The following is a 23,899-nucleotide window of genomic DNA, read 5'->3' as shown; positions in this document are numbered from 1 at the left end:
TGCCTTCAAATATTTTGTAGCTTGGATTACGACATCCCTCTTCCAAGTTATAAAATATTGTGTTGGGTCCTAACCTTAATATTCCATATTGGGTGTTATATTAAGGACTTAAATCAACTAAACTTGAATTTCTCCCTCTTAAATGTCTAGTTCAGACAACTATGGTCTTCCTTATCCTTTTGGAAAAGGCCTTCCCATTGAATATGATATCCCACATGGCAATCAAGGCGAAAGATTAATCCCTTTATTGTGCATTAATGGGACTGGAAATCATACTTCACTTCCTCTACCTCCTTTAATAATTCTCTCTAACCCACAAGTTCAAGGTCACTCAAGCCCTATTGGCAAGCAAAGTCAATGTGTTCTCACATCTTGGAGATGAAGTCACATATTGACAAGCTGGGAGAGTTGGGTGTCAAAGTGTCAAGGAAGTTGGCTGTTGACTGGGTTCTTCAATCACTTCCTAAGTCACATACTGAGTTCTTTAAGGATTACTGTGTAACAAATTATGACATGAACCTTATTGATCTTACCTATTTGCTTGTTGTTGCTGAATCAGCAATGATTTAGGGCACTGGTAAAGCAAATTTGATTGGAAGATCTACTTCCCAAACTTTCATGGGCATTGACAATGGAAACATTGGAATTCCAAAAAAATCTTCGCTTCCCAATGGAAAGGGATCGGCCATAGTCTACTCGGTTGACCAAATGGTAAAGAGAAAGGCTAAATCTAAGATAGTCCCATGTACCGTTACTAAAGAGTCCATATGTTTCTATCGCCAAAGGAAGGGGCATTGGTTGTGAAGTTGCCTATTTACCTGAAAGTTCACTAGGATGGTAAAAGTCAATAAATTTGACTATGCTTCAGGTAAAGTCCACTATATAACTCTATTAAGTTCCTATTTGGATATTCTTATTACATGATGTGACTAGGTCGCATTTTGCTGTTTTGTAGAATCGAAAAAGGGAAAGGAAGCTTAGAAGAAGAGTATGTTGAATCTGATCGCGAAGATGGATTTCGATCGCATGATTCGAATATCAAAATTTTAAGCTACTGCTTAAGAGTTATGATATATTGTTTTGGAATAGATAACAACATGTTTTTCATATGCATTTTCATTGTAAGGATAAGTTTTTTTTCCGTAAGTTTTAAAATAAAAGAAAAAGTTTTAATTTTATTTATTTTAAATATCCTTACAATGACATTTGTGAAAAAATTATTGTTTATATGATTCCATTGATAGCAATATTGGAAAATGGATTTGATTCTTTCGTTTGTGGTAGTGTCATAATTTACCAAATAAGGAAAGATTTTCATCAACCAAGTTTCAGTTGGATAGAAACTTGGAATCATGCAACTTGTATTGTATGATGAATGAGAATTTTCATCTTTGGGAAATTAAGACTAACTCCTTGATCACATGTATATGTTGATGGGTTTTAGCCTTAAGAACTTTCCTATGTGCGCATGCAAAACCCTAATGCTTGGATCTAGGCTTTCTAATTAAACATGCTTTGAATCCAAGACTTCTAATGACTAATTAGGTTTAAGAACAATACAAAAACAGATCTAGAATCATACCTTTGAATCTCTTGTTCGATCTTGTTGTCTTGGAGCTCTAGAGTCACAATTGTCACTCCTCTAATGGCTTACAAACACCAAATAGCAAGGATGATGATTTCAGAGAGAGGACAGGGGAGGAAATTTGGCCAGGGATTCTTTATTCTCAATGAAGTGCCAATTTCCCTTTGCCATAGGGTCTATTTATACTTGTAGACTCCTTAAGGGTTACAACTTAAACCCTAGTTGGATAATCTTCTCTTAAAGCAATCCATATCCTTTCCTTAGATAACCTTGGACGATTTTAAGCTATCCCTAGCTTCTAGAGTTCGTCCATTCTCTATCCAATAAGGATTTACAGTCTAAAGTTTAACTATCAAACAATTGACAATTTATACCCTTTTATTTAATTAATCTCTTTAAATCACCAAATTAGTACCAATTAATTTATGACTTATATTAATCAAATAACAATATTATTATTCTTTATATTATTCTCATAATATATTAATAATATTTATTCTCTATTAATAAATCATCCTATCAAGTTGCTATGGTGAAGGAAACCCAAAAGGACCATGCACAATCGGGTCAAATACTTGCCTAATATAGTTGCAGCCTTAGACACTATTCCAATAGTCTCCCACTTGGATAAGTCTAGTAACTATATGCACAAGTACAATTCGATTTGCAATCGTAGCTCTCAAAGACGCTGTCAAACTCTGATCTAATCAATCTTGTCCTTTAGATAAGGGATCGTACAGTCCTCTGTTAGATATCATGCTGACAATTCTATGGAATGATTAGTCAAGCATTTAGGTTTCTCGATCTCTAATTTATTTGACATAGAACTTAATCGAACACATTAATTCAGTTCTGACCGGGCCCGACACATAAGTCAAATCAAATCATCGAGCGGCCGAGATATCACTTTTACCTTCTTAGGATAAAAGTTACAGATAAACTTCGACTTATATGCATTTACTTATTCATTAACCAACTATACACAACAATGCGTTTTATAACACCGAGTTACTGATGCGTTTTCGCATTATCAATGTACAATCAATTAACAAATAACAAACCATATATCTAGGTTTTAAGACTATATGATATTATCGTCTTGCGATCACCCTTTTTATATATCATATTCCATAAGGTGATTCCAGCAAGCACGGGTTTGTTCCAATGCTCAAAACCAGTTCATAAGCACTCATGAACATCGCAACAATCTCTTGCTATGTCTAATACCATTTAGACAATCTACGCACCAATTCACGACAATCTTCATTCATATCTACTTCCAACATATGAACGATTGTGGACAATTTGAATAATTCGATTATTCTTAATAAACTCAATTATTCTGGAAGTCAAAACATGCAAAATGAAACAATAGTTAAACAATCAACATAAGATAGTAACATTACTTATAAATAAAACTCCTTTATTTAATCATCAAATGTTAATTACATTTATCTATTACACGTTTCTACTACTATCTAATCTATGCTAATATCATCCTTCAGCCCAATACTCCTAGCATGCTGCAAGTGCTTAACCCTACTCAGTCCCTTCGTAAGCGGATCTGCTGGGTTATCTTCTGATGATATCCTCTTCACTACGAGTTGTCCTTCTTCTACACGATGTCTAATAAAGTGATATTTTCTGTCGATATGTCTTGATCTACCATGATCTCTTGGTTCCTTGGTCAAGGCAACCGCTCCTTCATTATCACAGAAAATCTCCATGGGCTCCTTTATGGCAGGTACAACTCCAAGATCACCGATGAAGTTCTTCAGCCATATTGCCTCCTTCGACGCTTTGCTCGTTGCAATGTACTCTGATTCGCACGTTGAATCAACTACGGTTTCCTGCTTGGAACTTTTCCAAGTCACTGCTCCTCCATTCAGGGTAAAGACCCAGCTCGACTGCGAACGGTAGTTGTCCCTGTCGGTCTGAAAACTGGCGTCACTATACCCTCGCACCTTCAAGTCATCACTCCCTCCGAGGACTAAGAACCATTCCTTCGTCCTCCGAAGGTACTTAAGGATATTCTTCACCGCAATCCAATGGGCTCTGCCAGGGTTCCCTTGATATCTACTAACCATGCTCAAAGCAAAGGCTACATCAGGGCGAGTATAAGTCATAGCGTACATGATTGAGCCAACTGCGGAAGCGTATGGTACTCAGCTCATTTCTGCTATTTCAGCTTCGGTACTCGGACTTTGAGTCTTACTCAACTTGGCATTACTTTGTATCGGTAATTCTCCCTTCTTCGAGTTTTCCATACTAAAATGTTTTAGTACCTTCTCTAAGTAAGTGTTCTGACTAAGTCCAATTAGTCTCTTACTTCTTTCTCTCACTATCCTTATTCCCAAAATGTAAGAAGCCTCTCCGAGGTCCTTCATAGCGAAGCACTTCCCGAGCCAGGACTTAACCTCCTGCAGAGTCGGGATGTCGTTTCCTATGAGTAATATGTCATCGACATATAGAACGAGGAAGCTTACTATACTCCCACTGGTTTTGACATATACACAAGATTCATCTTCGCTTTGTACAAATCCAAACTCTTTGACTTTCTCATCGAAGCAAAGATTCCATCTGCGAGACGCTTGCTTAAGTCCATAAATGGACTTCTTAAGCTTACACACTCTATTCGGATGCTTCGGATCCACAAACCCCTCTGGCTGAGCCATGTAAACATCCTCAACCAACTTTCCGTTAAGAAAAGCGGTCTTGACATCCATTTGCCAAATCTCATAATCATGAAATGAGGTAATCGCTAGCATCACTCTAATAGATTTTATCTTCGCACCTGGAGAGAAGTTCTCATCATAGTCAACTCTGGGAGTTTGAGTAAAACCCTTCGCGACCAATCGCACTTTATATGTGTGTACGTTTCCATCCACGTCGGTCTTCTTCTTGAAGATCCATTTGCACCCAACGGTCTTACGTCCGGGAACATTATCAACCAAATTCCAAACTTGGTTATCATACATGGATTGGATCTCGCTATCCATTGCCTCCTTCCATTTTGCAGACTCCGGGCCTGCCATGGCTTCCTTATAGCTATTAGGTTCATCAAGATTTATTAGTGTACCATCACTAATATACGTGTCCCCTTCGGTAGTAATATGAAAACCATAAAACTGGGGTGGAACTCTAACTCTATCGGAACGTCTAAGAGGTAAGGATTTGTCAATCGGTTCAACCAGAGTTTCCTCCTCAAGTTGAGTGCCAGCGGTAGAGGTTCCTTCATCTATCAACTCTTGAATCTCTTCAAGTTCGATTTGCCTCCCACTGTCTCTTTGGCTTATGAGTTCTCGTTCTCGGAAAACTCCTCTCCTCGCAACGAAGACAACATTGTCCTTTGGTCTATAGAAGAGATATCCAAAGGATTTCTGCGGGTAGCCGATGAAAATACATCGCTCACTACGAGGTTCGAGCTTGTCGTGAGTATCTCGTCTTACGAAAGCTTCGCAACCCCAAACCATGATATGTGCTAACGAGGGAGCTTTCCCTGTCCACATCTCGTGAGGTGTTTTGGCAACCTTCTTAGTAGGGATTCGGTTAAGGATATGGGCAGCAGTCTCTAAGGCATACCCCCAAAAAGAGATAGGTAGTGAAGCACGAATCATCATAGAGCGAACCATGTCCAACAAGGTTCGATTACGCCTTTTTGCCACACCATTCAACTGCGGTGTCCTAGGAGGCGTCAATTGTGAAACTATTCCACACTCCTTGAGATAATCGTGGAATTCAAGACTTAGGTACTCTCCTCCTCGATCGGATCGAAGCATCTTGATTTTCTTTCCCAATTGATTCTCCACTTCATTCTTGAACTCTTTGAATTTTTCAAAAGTTTCTGACTTTTGCTTGATTAAATAGATATACCCATATCTACTATAATCATCGGTAAAAGTCACGTAGAAGCGGTTCTCATCCTTCGTGGTTGATCTAAACGGTCCACATACATCGGTATGTATTAGGTCCAATAGACCCTCACCCCTTTTGCAAGTAATTGTGAAGGGTGACTTAGTCATATTTCCAAGTAAACAAGACTCGCACGTGTCATCTTCCCTAAGGTCGAATGACTCCAACACTCCATCCTTTTGGAGTTGGGCTATGCGTTTCTTGTTGACATGTCCAAGACGACAGTGCCACAAGGATGCTCTATCCATACTATTGGAAAAATCTATGTTCAAAACATCATTTCCTAAGTTATCAACAATCATAACAGTTTCATATATTCCATTACATGGTATAGCTTCAAAATAAAAGACACCATTTAGATAAGCTAAAATAGAACCATTCTCATTATTAAAAGAAAATCTAAAACCTTGTCTAAACAAACCATGAAATGAAATGATTTTTCTAGCCATTTCTGGCGAATAGCAACAATTGTTCAAATCTAAACATAAATTATTCCTAAGCACTAAAGAATACACTCCAATCTTGGTCACAGGCGACGATCTTCTGTTCCCCATGATTAGATTGATCCTTCCTTGCTCCACATCCCTACTTCTTCTTAGTCCCTGCACATTAGAACAAATGTGATAACCACAACCGGTATCAAGAACCCAAGAAATAGCATGATTAGAATCGTTAGATTTAATTGTGTATATACCTACGAAAGATGGCTTGATCTTTCCTTCTTTGATGGCTTGCAGGTACTCTGGGCAGCTTCTCTTCCAATGTCCTATCTTATGGCAATGGTGGCACTCTGCCTCCTTTGGGTTAGGGCAGGGCTTAGCAGGATCAAATTTGGTCCCACTAGAAGAGGCACCATCTCGGGCTTTAACCTTACGATAGTTCCTAGACGAAGCCTTCCTCTTCTTTCCCTTCCCTTGACCAATAGCCAAGACAGGAGCAACGGGTGGATTGGGAGTTCGTGCAACATACTTGTCTTTGAAGTTGCTCTCAGCGACCCTCAAGAGACCTTGGAGTTTGCTTAGGGTGACCTCCTCTTTGTTCATGTGGTAGGTCATCCTAAATTGATTGTACATCGGAGGCAAAGAGTGAAGCACCATGTCGATCGCCAAGTCTTCCCCAAAGTCAACATTTAACTTGCGAAGGCGGTCGACATACCTTTGCATCTTTTGCAGGTGCACGGTAAGAGACTCTCCACGACCCATCTTAGCGAAAATCATGTTAGTGAAAATCTCATAACGCTCTTGTCTCGCGTTTGGGTGGTATCTCTCCAATAAGTCTTGATGCATCTCGTACGGGTACATGTCCTCATAGGACTTTTGGAATTCGGAGTTCATGGTGGCTATCATGATGCAATGTACCTTCGTTGCATCGCGCTCATGAGTTTCAAAAGTGGTCATTTCAGCCGGAGTAGCGATTTCAGGGTTGATTTTCTCGAGCTTCTCATCGAGGACATTCTCCTTATCCTCATAGCGAGCAATGGTGCGAATGTATCTTATCCATTCGCTAAAGTTCGTTCCATCGAAAGTGACCTTTTGACAAACGCTCATCAATGTGAAAGAACTAGCAGCAGCGTTGTTTGCGTTCGAAATCTACAAATAGAAAGGACAAAGATAGATTAGATTATGAATCCCTAATTATCACCCAATAAGAAAAATTAGGGCTAGGATCCAACAACAATATTTACATATTAGAAAAGGGATGCCGTAATCTAACATGCAAATAATATGAAGGTAAGTGAATGACGATTCACTAATTCTCCACCATAAAAACCTAACTATAAGTCCTAAATGTATTGAGAATTCCTAGGTTCGGATGAGATTCTTTGAAACTATTCAATGGCATGTTAAAATCTCGATATGCCCCTCTTGTTTGTGACTGGGATACCGAGGATCACAAAGCGGGTGTGAATTACCATGCAAATTCACACGGTGCCTTCATTGTAACGATCACCTATTTGATGTGCCGGTAAACCACACATGCTCCATCGAACTATGATAAACAATGAATCACCCTTTTCCACCTTTGCTTAGAACCAATTAGTGTGTCGGTTAACCACACACGCTCCACTAACTTCTTAGCAAGGGTGCAAAGTGTAATTTCATGGGATTGCATCAATTCACTTTTCCTAAAGTAACTAAGATTGGGAAATTTTAAAAATGTGTAGTTACTTTGTATTTCCTTTTATACTTTTAATGAGAGGATGAGGTTGCCCTATCCTACCCATTTGGCTAACGACCTTCCACCGATCAAGTAAGCGGTGGGTGTGAGTGTACACCCATTAAGCGCCATTTTATAGGCCGCAACCTTATACCCACCTTATAGATCGACTTCGTGAATGAGGCCTACTAACGGTAAGACTAGCATTTTAGTTATACATATATATATATATATATATATATATATATATTAATCTTGTAATATTATATTAGTATAGGGTTGTATTTTAAACTTTTAAAAACTTAGGGTTTGAAATTTAAATTGTCTAAATTAAAACTTTTAATCACAAAACATAAATTTCAAAACTTGAGGACAAGTTTTAAACATTTAAAACATGGAGGATCAAATAACAAATAATTTTAATTAACAATTAATTTCCTAATTATCTATATTTGATTTATTCAATATTTCTTGCAAGATAATTACCAATTGAATCAAAATAATTAAATAATTATCATATAAGGAAATTAAATATTTTATTAGTTGATAAATATCTTTAATTAGATCAAGATTATAGTCATATATATCAAAAAATCGGATTAGGGTTGATCTAATATGATTAAGGTAAGTTTCCATAAGATATTCATGAAGAAATCCCGAATCTGGCCTTTCCTGACGCTTGGACTCGCCGAGTGCACCAAGGGACTCGCCGAGTCAGGCCAACTCGCCGAGTCCACTATGGAACTCGCCGAGTCCATGACTCAGAAACACAAAAATCGAATTTTGCAGTTAAGTTTCAAACAAACAAGCAACAATTCAATAGAAACCAAGCTAGGCTCTGATACCACTGATGGGTTTTAGCCATAAGAACTTTCCTATGTGCGCATGCAAAACCCTAATGCTTGGATCTAGGCTTTCTAATTAAACATGCTTTGAATCCAAGACTTCTAATGACTAATTAGGTTTAAGAACAATACAAAAACAGATCTAGAATCATACCTTTGAATCTCTTGTTCGATCTTGTTGTCTTGGAGCTCTAGAGTCACAATTGTCACTCCTCTAATGGCTTACAAACACCAAATTGCAAGGAGGATGATTTCAGAGAGAGGATAGGGGAGGAAATTCGGCCAGGGATTCTTTATTCTCAATGAAGTGCCAATTTCCCTTTGCCATAGGGTCTATTTATACTTGTAGACTCCTTAAGGGTTACAACTTAAACCCTAGTTGGATAATCTTCTCTTAAAGCAATCCATATCCTTTCCTTAGATAACCTTGGACGATTTTAAGCTATCCCTAGCTTCTAGAATCCGTCCATTCTCTATCCAATAAGGATTTACAGTCTAAAGTTTAACTATCAAACAATTGACAGTTGATACCCTCTTATTTAATTAATCTCTTTAAGTCACCAAATTAATACCAATTAATTTATGACTTATATTAATCAAATAACAATATTATTATTCTTTATATTATTCTCATAATATATTAATAATATTTATTCTCTCTTAATAAATCATCCTATCAAGTTGCTATGGTGAAGGCAACCCAAAAGGACCATGCACAATCGGGTCAAATACTTGCCTAATATAGTTGCAGCCTTAGACACTATTCCAACATATGTGAGTCAAGATAAGGATTAGGGGACCAGGTACACTTCAGTGTGCGCCGGTCAGGTCCACCACAAAGAACGATACGGCTATTCGTCATGATTTACCTAAGGTTTAGTAAATATGGTTATGCTTGCAAGTTTAAGTATAATTCTGAAACATTGGAAAAGTTTTAATGTTTGGCGGAATGAATGAGAATAATCAAATTAGGCAGTAAGATAAAAGTTTCTCCAATCTGAAAAGATGGGAGAGTACTTGAGTATCTTGTTAGATGATTATCTTAGTGATTATGAAACCATGTCACAATTGATTCTCTAAGAATATCTTAGTGTGTTTGTTTGAATAAGAAGAGGAATCGTGAATTGTTGAATTGGTTAAATCAAAAGATAAATCATACTTCATTCCAAAATTTAGTCTTAGAGTGATACTCCAAGATTGTAACTTGAGTGACATAATCTTAAGAAGGTTTAAAACACTTGTCAAATGTAGAGGAAAATGTTTTCTTACTCTTGTACATTTGAAATTGGTAAGTTGTGATGTTTTGGATAAAACAAAAACCAACTGTGACCAATTGTGTGAAGTGTTTGTCTTGATAAAGAATTCACACTAACTCTTGAATATTGGTTTTGTCAAAGAATGGTCCTTGACAAGAGAATTTTATATGTCAAGAGGTCAGTGGGAGTCTTAAAGATCTTGAAAAGTTTCAAGAACTAATCAAGAATAAAACATGTTGTTTATCACTAGCGCACGACTTGAGGTTTGTAACCTATCGTGTTGACATATTTTTGTTTCTGTGCCCATTCCAGTTAAAGTTGACTATGCATGCGAGATCTATGAGTTCTCAATTGTTCGCATGAAAACCTGGAAGCAATGGTAGGCGCTTGTGCTACCAGGTGGCAAGAAGTTAAGATTGAACAAGTTCAGTCCATATGAGTTTGGAGTTGTCAATAACATCCTCTTGTGGTTATGACAAATTCACATGGATAGAAACACATACACCATAGAAATCTATGTGTCATAAGGTTTCTCTTCGATTCATGAAAATGATGGTGAGGAAACGCTTTCGCTAAATAGATTTTAAGTAGATAGCAATTGTGATATTTGCATTCTCAAAATCGTTAGTGGAGCGTGTGTGGTTAACTGGCACACTAACATCGACTTGTGAGAAATGTCAAATGTCTAAACAATTAAGACTATGATTACGACATCCCTTTTCATAGTTTTACAAATTGTTTAGACACACATGTGAGCTATCTAAGGAAAGGTGTATGATTTTGATAAAGTTTTTGTCACACCCCAAACCATGGATGGCGCAAACGTCCGGGGGTGGAGGACTTCATGTATAGTATCACAACGTGTATAATAGTGCTCAAAGTAAAAACAACCATCATAAATATAATTGAAAAAGTTACACCAATGTATATGTTTACATGATTCAAATCAATTACATTATGATACAAAATGAACTGTTTGACGATTTATCGTCCCATCTGCAAAACGCTGTTGATTTCCTATTTCACTGAATTCCTGAGAATACAAGTAGTTTTGAAAAAGTGTCAAACACAAAGGTTGGTGAGTTCATAAGCTTTTGACAGTAAGAGTTTGAAAATCGATCTTTGTAAAGAGGTGTATGTTACCAAGAAAAATCCAATATTTTCCTTATAAAAGTTATGTGGTCCTAAATATCAGGACCGAAAATGAACAAGTATTTGTCATACTTAAAGATATAAAAGTGGTTTCAAATTGGCGTAAAAACCCTTTCTGATTTGAGAAAACTCCCGTAATGAATGGTGTGTAGTCTTAAATACCAAGACTGAAAATATACAACAATATATGTAATTATTGATATAAAAGTGATTTTAAATTGACATAAAACCCCTTTTTTTATATGAAGGCGTACAAGTATTTTTCCATACTTAAAGAAATTTTAGTGAGCTAAATCGACATAACTCACTAACTTAAAGTTAGAACCCGTAAATCTTATGATTTGTTAATACCACATGTGAGCTATCATAACCATACTTGACTTAGACGGCCTCATAAAGCGACGTTCTTCAGGCGTCGCCATTAAATGACACTTGTCACCACATACCTGCCGGTCTAGCTGTTGCAAGCAGCTCAGGTGTGGGTTTGTCAAACCCAATATAGATCTATACACAACTATCACGTTCTCCCTACAAGAGACTCTGGTTACAATTTACAGGACTTTTTGAATTGGTTACTTTGGAAGTAACCCGAAGCGAATGACTCACAAATTTATTCATTAACAGATTTACGTGAACTAAACTGAAAAACTTTGGTAAATAAGTTTGAGAAGTAAATGATACATAAACTATACCTATTATTGTTTATCCAAAATGTTTGTAATGTATAAGAACTCTTTTATAAAAATGCATTAGTGTTATGAATCCATAAACTATGCTTATTATAGCTTAATATACGTGTTCTAAATGAGTGAATAATCTTATCATGAACGACTAAGTTTCAGTTTATGATGATAAACTAACAAGGAAACACATTCAATATTTATAACTTATTGTTATACACTTTGCTCAACATAATACAAAGTGTTATGAAAGTTATAAGTTGTTAACTAATTTTAACCTTTCTACGCTGTTTTAGAAAAGTCATAGAAAAATCTTACGAAGTCGAAAACTAAATCTGTAAACTCTGTGAGTTCCCAAAATGTGTCTAGTTTACTCATAATTTTTATCATGATTTTTAATGACCTCCAACTTGGTTGAAAAAGTCCATAATCACAGACTAGTCCGGATTGGTGTTTAAAATGATAGGCAGTTTTGTAAAAATCACCATAAATTGTAGAAAAATCGTATGAAGATGTTCAAGTAGTCATTTTAAAGCTAAGAACTTGAAATATTTGCACCTAATACAGTTTTGAAAACTAAAATGTTTAAGTTGTCCAAAACAGTCCGTGAATGGAGTCCAACGTTTCTGATGAAAGTTGTTAGGAAAGTTTAGTTATGTTCTTGGTGTTTTAACTTGTATCCCCCCCTTAAAAACTTAAGAAAACATGAAAATGTAGGGGTATGAACTCACCTTGAGTGATTTCAGTAGATGGATGATGGAGAAAAGAAGTGTTCAACTCAAGAACACTTGGGAGATGCTTGAAGATTTGAGGAACTAACAACAAATATGACGATATTTGTGTAAGCAATCTATGATTTGGATGAAGGATAGTAGAATATCTAAGTGTAGGAGGAAGATACTTACCAAATGTGGAGGAAAAATCTAAGATTAGCCCTTGAATCTCGAATTTTTAGAGAGAGGAAGTGAGAGAGAAAATATGTTTGATCTTTGGTGGAAGAATGAGAAAATGAGAGAAGTGTGAGGACAGAGGAGAGTTTTCTAGCCTTTGACCAATTATGTGGTTGGAAAAAGGTGGGAAAAGTACAATGAAGTGACTAGGTATGGGCTGATGGGGAATTGTGACATGGAGTGGGTATGGGAGGTTGCTTGTGTCATAGATTAAAGCAAAGTCAACACTCCACCAATAATATCCCGCCAACTCTTCTTGGATAAGGATTATACTCTAAAAACGTGATTAATTAATAATTATGGATCCTTATATGTTAAAATAAAGTTTTGGGTGAAAATACCGCGTTAAAACAATTAAAAACGAGGCTAAAATGAAGTCGTAGTCGAAAACCGGGAAGAAAAGGGCATTACAGCAAGACTCCTCGGATTGGGCCGGAGGTTCGGTCCCTACTGTTGCTGGGTCCGAAGCGAAATGAGGCGAAAGAGCAAGAGGCGAAGAGCAGGTTCGGTCCGAAAGCAGCAGGAGCGAAATAGACCAAAGGGCAATATGGAGCGAAATGGACCGAGACTCGGGTTCGGGTCTTGTGCGAGGTTCGGGCCCGAAAGGGAGGTTCACTTCTGACACTTCGCTTCTGACAAGTTCGGCTCCTTAAGAGGGGTTTCGGGTCGTTTTTACCCCGTTTTAAGCCGTTTTTGACCTGGTTAAGGGTCGGGATGACCCGAAAGACTACAAAAAGTTTAGGGAACTTTTGAGAGAGATTTGGGAGAGATTTCACATTCTTGGAGAGATTTCTCATATAAAGAGAGATTTAGGAGAGATTTCACATACTTGGAGAGATTTGGGAGAGATTTCACATACTTGGAGAGATTTCTCATACAAAGAGAGATTTGGGAGAGATTTCGCATTCTTGGAGAGATTTGGGAGAGATTTCACATTCTTAGAGAGATTTAGGAGAGATTTCACATACTTGGAGAGATTTCTCATCCAAAGAGAGATTTGGGAGAGATTTCACATACTTAGAGAGATTTCACATACTTAGAGAGATTTGAGAGAGATTTCACATACTTGGAGAGATTTGACATACGTGGAGAGATTTGGGAGAGATTCTCGATAAAGAGAGATAGAGTGAAAACGATTGAGAGAGGTTTCGTGTGTGACAAATGTGAGTGTCCGGCTTCACGATGTAAGGTCCGTAAACCCTGTTAAGCCTTGTTTAAGGATTTTACACACTCCCGATGAGTATGCAACATTGTTTTATCGGTTTGGCTCGTCACTTACCACGGTTTTAGGTTAAGGAGATCTAGATGTACGTTCTTTTCGATTTGTGATCTCTCATTAGAATAGCGAGTTGTTTAGAAATTACATAACGTAAACTCTAGTACCCACAGGCAAATTGAGTCGAACGGTTTGACTTGTTGACTTCAGTTGACTTTGACTTGACCGGAAATTGACGGTTGTCACAGTTTTATCAAAGCATCTCGTATCAGAAATCTAAACTTTGGTAAGAAAGTCAATAAAGTATTGCTTTCTAGAAGTCCAACTGATTTCTAAGTACATGTCAAAGCTAGTGGGATCATAATTGTTATGCTAGTGGGGGCATAATTAATTATGATAAGTGTTGCAAGTTCGCAATGTTAATTATAGAAAACGAAACTTTCAATTGGGAAAAGTTGTTTTGCTATAATTAAGGGAGAGGAAATTATACTTCATTTCAATTCTAAAAGCTTAGATTGAGATTTTAATCATCTTTAGTCAACGATATATATGTGAATTTTATGTTGGAATGGTTCAACATAAGGAAATTCTATATATATTGCGTTCTCAAAATTCGATTATGATTACGACATCCCTCTTCATAGTCGAATTATGAAAACATGGAAAATAAAAAATATTGTAGCAAAAGACTAGTCTAGGATCATGTCTTTATGTGAGACATCATGAATCGTGTCCCATATGCTTTGGGTATAGGATCGATTACATTTTCTATAATATTCATCATTTATATTTTTTCCAAATGCCTGGGGCATTAAGAGGGGAAAAGGCTTAGAATTCGATATGACTAAAATGATTAAGCAATTGTCGAGGACAATCTGAGGTTTACCAAAGATTGGTTGCTCATGGACAATTTGAAGTATAGTGTTAATTTGGAAAGGACCATATTGACATATTCTGAAAAGAGGCAACTCTTAGTCAGAAGTGATAGTCAAAATGGGAATGTGGAAATGTTTCCATAGGAGGAAGATATTCATTAAATCTATGTAAGATTCGAAAAAATTAATGCAAGAAGGATGTTCAAAGGAATGTAATTTGAATGTCAGACTTCGTTTCCATGGAATTGCTCTCCATTGGAATACTTTGTAATGTCTGTTTCCAAGTCTTTGTGACTTTTGTGCATAGTCATTACAAGAGGATTGATGTCCACAAAAGTACCCACTAATTTTAATATTTATAACCTAAAAAACTTAGACTATCTATGCACTTATAGGCAGTGTACCTAGTCAGTTTACAGTATAGCTTAGGTAAGTCGGGTGTCGATCACAGGGAACGGTTGATTAATTTAATATATTTAATTATAGGTTATAGGTCACACGGAAAGAATAAAGAAATAAATTTCAAACTAACAATTAATTAACTACTCTCGATAAACTAACAGGAAAACAAATCTCTTCAGGTACTTTGGTTTAGACAAATTACACCTTAAAAACATAGACAATTGCATATATAAATTCATTTATTCATATTCACCGATTCCTAAAATGATTAGATTCGCGTTCACTATAACCAATCCTTTAGCAAACAAGTCAATTTAAACAGTGATCAGTTGATTAAACTAACATGCTTCCTAGTGTTCAGTTCGTATCAAGCAAGACTTGTAAATATAGTCAATCAAATTAATCATTCAATTAACCTCTTGTTAATGGTCATCAAACAAGGCTTACACATTAACTTTCTTATTCTCAAGTTAATCCTAGTTTCACATTCGTTATTTCTAAACTTATAATCTCGATGGTCATCACAAATTATAAGAGACATGCAAATCAAGCAGATGTTCATACAACTTAATTCACTTAACAATTAACAGAAAATAATCATCATTAACACATGAGGATCTTTTAACAAGCTTGGCAAGATAAATTAAAAACAAATAAACTATTTAATATAGCAATTAGTCTAATAATCAAAGCTTCATTCAATCATAAACACAAAGTAAAAGGTTTTTACACCCAAATCAGAAACTAAATACAGAAAAGTACCACAATGGAATGCTAAACATGGTCACGTTAGCAATCCATATGATTACCGACATGTATCCGCTCTCCGCTCCCGTTAGCTTAACGGCCTTCCGGCCGCCTTCTAAACCCTCAAAACGGCTTAACAGAAGTTAAATATCGACTAAACTAAGTTGGAAGTCGAATCCCCCTCCTGGTTAGCTAAAAATCGACTTTTATAGCCTTTATAACCGACTTACGTACGCTGGGCGTACGTAAGATTATGCGGGGCGTACTAAGGATAATTACACGATCAAGTTTATCCGATGCAAGTCTGTACGCGGGGCGTAACCTTAAGGTACGCGGGGAGTACTTCACTTTGGTCGCTACGCGACGCGTAATAGATATGGACGCGGGGCATACTCACTCCTTCAACATTTTTAATTTGTTTTAGCTTCTACGTCCGGTTTCCGCTTCAGTCTTTTCTTTTGTGCTTTATCGACAACAAATAGCTGCAAAACATAATTCAAAGCATTATGAGTACTTTTTAGTTCTAAAAGAGAATAAATAAGGCCAAAATATTAAGATAAAGTGCATAAAAATACATATAAAAATACACATATCAAGGATCAATGCATATAAGTTTGGAATCTAACAGATTTCAGTAAATGGCAAAGAATCTTGTATTCTTACATTTGTGGTAAGGATTTGGGTTTGTGAAATGAGTATCATTGGAATCATGTTCAATTGGTCTATTTCACAAAGTAAGGATCATAGACAAACATAGTGTGCATACTTGGAGTATGGCATAACTATAGTTTGGACAAACATAGTATGCATGCTTGGAGCATGGCATGACTATTGTTTAAAATTCAAGTATAAAGTTGATTATTCGAAACATTATACAATGAATAATGAGTAATCAATATGGTGTTTAAATAAAAGGTGTTTTATTTACTCTCAAAGGTGCTTGGGGCCATATTGTTGGCACCTGAAAGTGAACCTCTAGCAATCCTAAATGCATATTCCGAAGGATGCTGATTCCGAAGATGGATATGATCCGGAAGCTGTCCGGAGCTGGTTAAAGGGAGTGAAGAATTTCAAAGAGCGCATTCCGGAACTGATCCTTTTGTCCGGAATGGTCATCGATCCGGAACAAAGTTTCATCTCCGGAACATCACTTGTCCGGAATGAAGTCATTTTGTCTGTTATGTATTTATTAATCTTGTCTTGTATTTTGATGTAATGTTTCATAGGACTTAGTCTAAAGTTGTTTAGGACAATCAGAATGTATGGCTTATGTCTTTTGTCCGGTCTTATGTAAACATCAAGGTTAATTCGTTGAAACTTAGTCTCCTATAAAAAGGAGCTTTCAATACAAGTCAACTACGGATCTTTCACTCTTATATTGGCATTTTATTCCCTATCACATTTATAACATTCTTCTTGTTCCTCATTTATCAACTTTACTTTGATCACTATTTACCTATTCTCATTTAATGTCTTGATCATTTGTTGAATTGATTATCTAAGACTTGACTGGTCTTTCCAGTCTTGACTTGAACATCCATTATTAAGCAGACATTGATCTCAAGCATTCACTCAAGGTTTGAGTTTTCAAACCTTGTCCCTGCGCAAAGATCTTGATCTCACAATTGGTATCAGAGCTCGAGTGGTTGTCCTTTGAATCCATTAGATCAGATTATCGTTGGTTTGAATCTTCCTTGGAAATTCAACCATTTCTGTGTTAAGGATAAAAGTTCTTCTATATACCACTTAAGCTCTAAGATATCTTGACTTCAATGGCTGCTTCAAATCCTCAACAAATGATTTCAATGGAAATCGCAAATAGTGTTGGTGGCCCTACACGTGCCCCATTGCTAGTTGTGGAAGAATATGATTACTGGAAAGTTAGAATGGAAAGATTTTTACTAGCCAAAGAGAAAGGTGAACAAATTTGGAGATCCGTCACACATGGTCCTCATGTTCCTGTAAGAACAGTTGTAAGAGATGCAGCTGCTCAACTCATGAGAGAAGATGAAGTTCGGCCAGCTCCTCTAACTGCAGATGATATTGAGAAACTGCATGTTGATCAAATTGCCTTCTCTGAAATGGTGTTTGGTGTTCCTCCATCACTCTTTGAGCACATCAAGTTATTTAAATCAGCCAAAGAAATTTGGGGCACACTACCAGATCTGATTGAAGGTTTAGAAAACATGAAGGATAAACGTCTCACCTCACTTATTAATGACTTTGACACCTTCACTACCACTCCAGGTGAATCTGTAGCCTCAACCTCCAACCGATACCGAATCGTTGTTAACAACATGACCGCTCACGGGATTGTTCGAACTCCTCTTGAGTACAATCTCAAGTTCATTAACAGTCTTGGTAAGGGATGGGGAAATGTTAAGTCCTGCCTTCAAAGCAATGGTTCCTTAAAAAAATTGAAACTCTATCAACTTTTTGATGAGCTTCAAGGACATGAATCAAACGTTGCTCAAACCATTAGAGAACTTTCCGGAGGACCACTTGCTCTAGTCAGCTCTTCTGAATCGATCATTCCGATCCCAATTGCTCCAGAACCTTACAAACCTATGGTTCCACTACCTCGGCCGTCCCTAACTTCCCTTCCTACTCACAACTATCCTGATGGTGATTCCGAAACCTTAGATTCTGAACTCCGTTTCCAACAAGAATTTGCCTTACTTTCCATGAAATACAAACGACCTTTCAATTCTTCTTACAAATCTTATCAAAATAGATTCAATGCTCCTTAACAAAACCATCCTCAACCATATACTTCTTCAGAACCAAAACAAACATTCGAAAATCCTCAGAAATACAAGCCTAATCTCACTAAACCACAGTCGACCCCAGAATCCTGAAAAAATCTCAACTCGGAAAAGCCAAAAATCTTGTGTCATAAATGTGGTCATGCAAACCACTTTGCCAAAGATTGTCTTGCTGACTCACCTCAAAAACCAAAAATCAAAGACTCAACTTAGTATGTCCGAAAAGCACAAGAATTGGCTGAAAGTGAGAAAGCATTTGTTACTACTATTTCAAGAGATGTCGAAGGATACTGGTCGTCGGCAGATGATGATGATGTAGTAACTGGAAGGAACATGTGTTTAATGGCAAGACAAACCGTTGTATGTGATGAAGGTTATTGGTCCTCTGGTTCCGAAGATGAAGAAGATGACGCTGAACCCAACTAATGCTACATGGCTACCAACGACCCACCAAGACAAAGCATTGTTCAACAGGTAAAATCCATGATCTCTAATAATAATTTTGATTTGACTTTTTGTGAACCTTACTTGACCCAGATTCAAACAGATATGAACACTATCTATAAAGCCTATGAGTCAGCCATAGAAGCCAGTGAGAAGAAAGATCGTGAATTAAGTCGTCTTAGATTACGTTTTGAGGATAAGAAATTGAAAATCGAGTCTTTAGAGCATGAACTTGTAATGTCAAAAGATGAATGTATCATTTTGCAAGATAAATTTGAAATCACTTATTCCGAATGAAATATTTTGATTTCTGACAACAAACGTCTCAATGCCAAAATTGATGTTTTGCATAACTCTGTTGACATGCTTGAAGCTGACATTTGGATGACTCATAATTTTCGTCATCCATGGTCAAAAGCTCCTGGTCTTGGAAGTGAATTTCCGAAAGTAATTGTTAGTCCCCTGAAGGATTTGCAAAATCTGACATTCATGGGAGAGGTTCCGAACATTCAACATTCGGACACTCCTGTCTCCCCATTGTCACCCTTTCCGGAGACTAAAAGATCCTTTGAGTCCCTAATTCCTGAGTTTCAACCCATAGTTGTTAAATGTCCTGATTCCACGCCTCTTCCGCCTCTGATAAACCTGGACCTGAATCGGACCACAAAATATCATCATAGTCTTCAAAACTGTGTAGACCATGTTCCTATAACCAATCACGTCAATAACTGTGTGATTGAGGAAATCATTCCGGAAACAACTGAAGTCAATGCCTCAAATTTTGCATGGGCATCTGTGAATGATATTGTTGAAACTTCAAGAAATCAATCCTCTAATTCACGTGAATCAAAATCTGTAGTCCTTTCTAAATCCAAATTGGTTCCCATTTCTCCAAAGTTTTCAAATCCATCCAAAGGTCAGTCCTCTAGATCCTCTAAGAGAAAACCAATGTTGAATAGTAAAGATATTGTAGATCCCGAGGTAGAAGCTAGGAACGCTTACAAAAAGGAAATTAAGGATAGACAAAATTCTAGGTTCCTTGCCAACTCCAAACCAAACTCATTTCGGAACAACCCAAGGATGGTAGCACGTCAAAAACATAGTCAAAGCTCTTTTGTTCTGACTAAAATTCTGAAAAGACCTTCCAAATCTTTTGATTTTTCGGATCCAAAGGAAGTCCTTAGATCCACATCACCTCAAGGTCAAGTTAAAATCAAAACCATCCGAAATACTTTGACTAGTCCTCAAAGTGTCTCATCTGTCTTTATTGCAAAATCTAATGGCACAATTTTTAAACCAAAAATTTCTAAGAGCAATGTGCCCTCAACCAAATCCACCAGCTCAAATCATACTGTCTCAAAATCTTCAAACAAAAATCTTGTGTGGAGAATCAAGTTATCTGTTCGCAAATCAACTAACTCGGAGATAGCCAAAAATGTCACTTCTTCAAAAACCTTCACTTTGAAGAAATATGCTTCGAACCCTTGTGTAGTTGAATATGACTACTAGATAGATGAAAAGACTCCAGCGTTCTGTCTGTTCCCAAAGAAAAGAAATCTCACCAAGAAACAAGTAAGTGTTCCATTGTCTAAATCAAAGTCTAAAGTCCAAGCCTACGTCCCAAAGCCCAACTCGGAGCCTAAAAGCTCCATTGCTCATTAATTTCTATTTTGCAGGCACTTTGTGCTTCGGAGAAAGAAACAATATGGTATATTGATAGTGCTTGCTCCATGCACATGATGGGACAGAAGGACTTTCTACGAGATTTAAAGCTCTCTCCAAATGCTGGTTACGTAACATATGGCAACAACTCAAACTCTCAAATTCGTGGTTATGGAACTATCACCAATGGAAACTTCTTTATTTCACATGTTGCTTATTTAGCTGACTTGAAACATAATTTAATAAGTGTTGCTCAACTTACCGACTCAAACCGACGTGTGGAATTTTGCAAAAAATATAGCTATGTGATGACTAAAAACTGAAAAAGAATGTTTGATTAAGTCTCTTCGCAACAAAAACATGTACCCACTCGACATTAACATGATCATTGGCAAACCACAACTCTGTCTTCTTTCCAAAGCTGTTCCCGATGTTAGTTGGCTATGGCACCGAAGGCTCGCACATCTAAACTTTCGGTACATGAATGATCTCGTTTCAGGAGAAATGGTAAGAGGTTTACCTCTTCTCAAATTTGAAAATGATCATTTATGTGCTGCACGTGAGTGTGGTAAGCAATCAAAAAAGGGTCATCCTGTCATCATGGAAAAATCCATTTCGGATCCTCTGGAACTTCTACATATTGATCTTTGTGGACCATCCACTGTAGAGAGTCTTCATCATAAGAAATTCATTCATGTGATTGTTGAAGACTTTAAAAGGCTTACTTGGGTTTTCTTCCTTAGGCTGAAATACGAAACGGCATCAGAGCTCATCAAGTTTATCAAAGGAATAGAAGTTCTTATCAAACTTCTAGTAAGAAGAATCCGAAGTGACAACGACTCGGAATTTGTTAATGCTTCCATTGAGAAGTTCCTCATAGAAAAAGGAATCGATCACAACTTCTCAGCTCCGTACACTCCACAACAAAATGGTGTAGTTGAAAGACGTAATAGAACACTTGTTGAAGCTGCTCGATCCATGCTCAATTACGCAAATCTCCCTCTCTATCTTTGGGCTGAAGTCGTATCCACCGCTTCCTTCACTCAAAACCGAAGCATCATCAATCGACGACTCAACATGACTCCATATGAAGCAATGAATGGTCGAAAGCCATCCATCTCATTCCTTCATATCTTCGGATGTCGATGCTTCATCAAAAACAACCGTGATCAGCTTACTAAGTTTCAACCAAAAGTTGTTGAAGCAATCTTTCTAGGATACTCTTTTAAATCCAAGGCATACAGAGTTCTCAACTGAAGAAACCGTGTTGTGGAAGAAAGCTTCGACATTACCTTTGATGACAACTTTGTTCGGAATTCTGGCCCCACTCACATCACTACTCACATCATGGAGTCCGATGCTCCTCCGCCAGGATTTCCAAACTCTCAAACCATTCTTGAGGTTGACTTTGAAACTCTCTTTGGTCCGTCCGAAACAGCTCTTGATTCCGAATCACGATCTCGTCCGTCTCTCATTCCAATTCCTTCTTCGGAAGCCTCAATCTCTCAAAACCTCTCTGGTCCTCCTCCTAGCCTATCTCCGTTTGATTATGAACCGTTTCAACCTTCATAGGTTGAGGGGGAGAATAATGCAAATCCCTCTCTTGAATCAAATGTGGATGGCTTCCAAGATGCAGCTGCTGACTTCGATGACTCAAATCCTCTCAACATTGACGAAAATGAAAATTTCTTTGAATTTCCCTCTGATGATGTTGTAAACCTCTCTGGTTCTGGTTCAGAAGTGTAGGGGGAGCATCACTCCAACACTCAAATCATTCAGGGGGAGCAAATCACTTCTACTGTTGATATAGGATCCTCTGATGCACAAGAACTCCCTCGATTGCATTTCTGGACGAAAGATCATCCTCCAAACCAAGTAATTGGCAATCCCAATGTTGGTGTTCAAACTCGCTCAGCTACCAACATCTGAAACGAATGCCACTTCTCAGCTTTCATCTCCATGGTTGAACCAAAATCTATCAAGGAAGAATTAGAGCATGCTGATTGGATTACAGCCATGCAAGATGAACTGGCAGGATTTGACCGCAATGAACTCTGGACTCTTGTACCTCCTCCTCAACATCACCCTATTGTAGGGACAAGATGGGTATTTCACAACAAACTAGACGATGCATGTATTATCATCCAAAATAATGCTAGATTGGTAGCAAAAGGATTCACTCAAATTGAAGGTCTTGATTACGACGAGACATTTGTTCCTGTTGCACGACTTGAAGCTATCAGAATCTTTCTTGCTTACGCAGCTCACAAAGGTTTTAAAGTTTTTCAAATGGATGTTAAGAGTGCTTTTTTAAATGGTGAACTTGACACCGAAGTTTACCTCTAACATCCTCCGGGTTTTATCAATCTCTCCTTTCCAAACCATTGCTACAAACTTCGGAAGGCTGTCTACGGACTCAAGCAAGCTCCTCGAGCTTGGTACAATACTCTCACTGATTTTCTCAAGCGCTCAGGTTTTCAAAGGGGTATTTTGGATCCCACAATATTTCGAAGATCAAATGGTAAACACCTCATGTTGGTACAAATTTATGTGGACGACATCATTTTTGGATCTACCGATTCGTCTATGGTTGCTGACTTAGCTAAATTTATGGTCAGTCGTTTTCAAATGAGCATGAATAGAGAATTAAGCTTCTTTCTTGGCCTTCAAGTTAAACAGACAAACACATTTTTGAGCTTCTTAAGAAATACTCTATGGATACCTGTGCCTCTGCCAAGGTTCCCATGGGATTCGGTCACAAAATCTTTGCCGACCTTTAGGGTGTTTCCATAGATGAAAAGAAATACCGAGGAATGATTGGATCATTACTCTATCTCACCGCAAGTCTTCCGGACATAATGTTCTCAACATGCGTATGTGCCAGATTCCAAGTCAATCCGAAGATGTCTCATCTTTTGGCTGTGAAACAAATTTTCCGGTACCTCAAAGTCACAAAGAACCTCAGAATCTAATATCTAGAAAACGAAACTTTCCTTCTGCAAGCTTACTCGGATTCAAAATATGGTGGTCTTCAACTCGATTGGAAAAGTACATCCGGAGGATGTCAATTCCTAGGTGGTCGCTTAGTCAGCTGGTCATCCAAGAAACATAACTGCATTGCTCTCTCAACAGCCGAAGCTGAATACATTGCTGCTGCTAGCTGTACCTCTCAAGTTCTATGGATGAAATCTCAACTCTTGGATTATGGTTACCGTTTTCAACAAATTCCTATCTACTGTGATTCTCAAAGT

General features: G+C 37.5%; 1 pseudogene; it reads left to right on the top strand.

Moving 5' to 3' along the window:
• Positions 1-22,607: 22,607 nt before the first annotated feature.
• Positions 22,608-22,994, top strand: LOC145095310 (putative mitochondrial protein AtMg00820 pseudogene; annotated as a pseudogene).
• The last annotated feature ends 905 nt before the right edge of the window (positions 22,995-23,899 follow it).

The sequence above is a fragment of the Lactuca serriola genome, chromosome 3, assembly GCF_051521515.1.
Source record: "Lactuca serriola cultivar US96UC23 chromosome 3, Lser_US96UC23_V15, whole genome shotgun sequence".
Classification (NCBI taxonomy): Eukaryota; Viridiplantae; Streptophyta; class Magnoliopsida; order Asterales; family Asteraceae; genus Lactuca; species Lactuca serriola.
The sequence above is the reverse complement of the archived record's forward strand: the minus strand, read 5'-3'. Positions and strand labels throughout refer to the sequence as shown.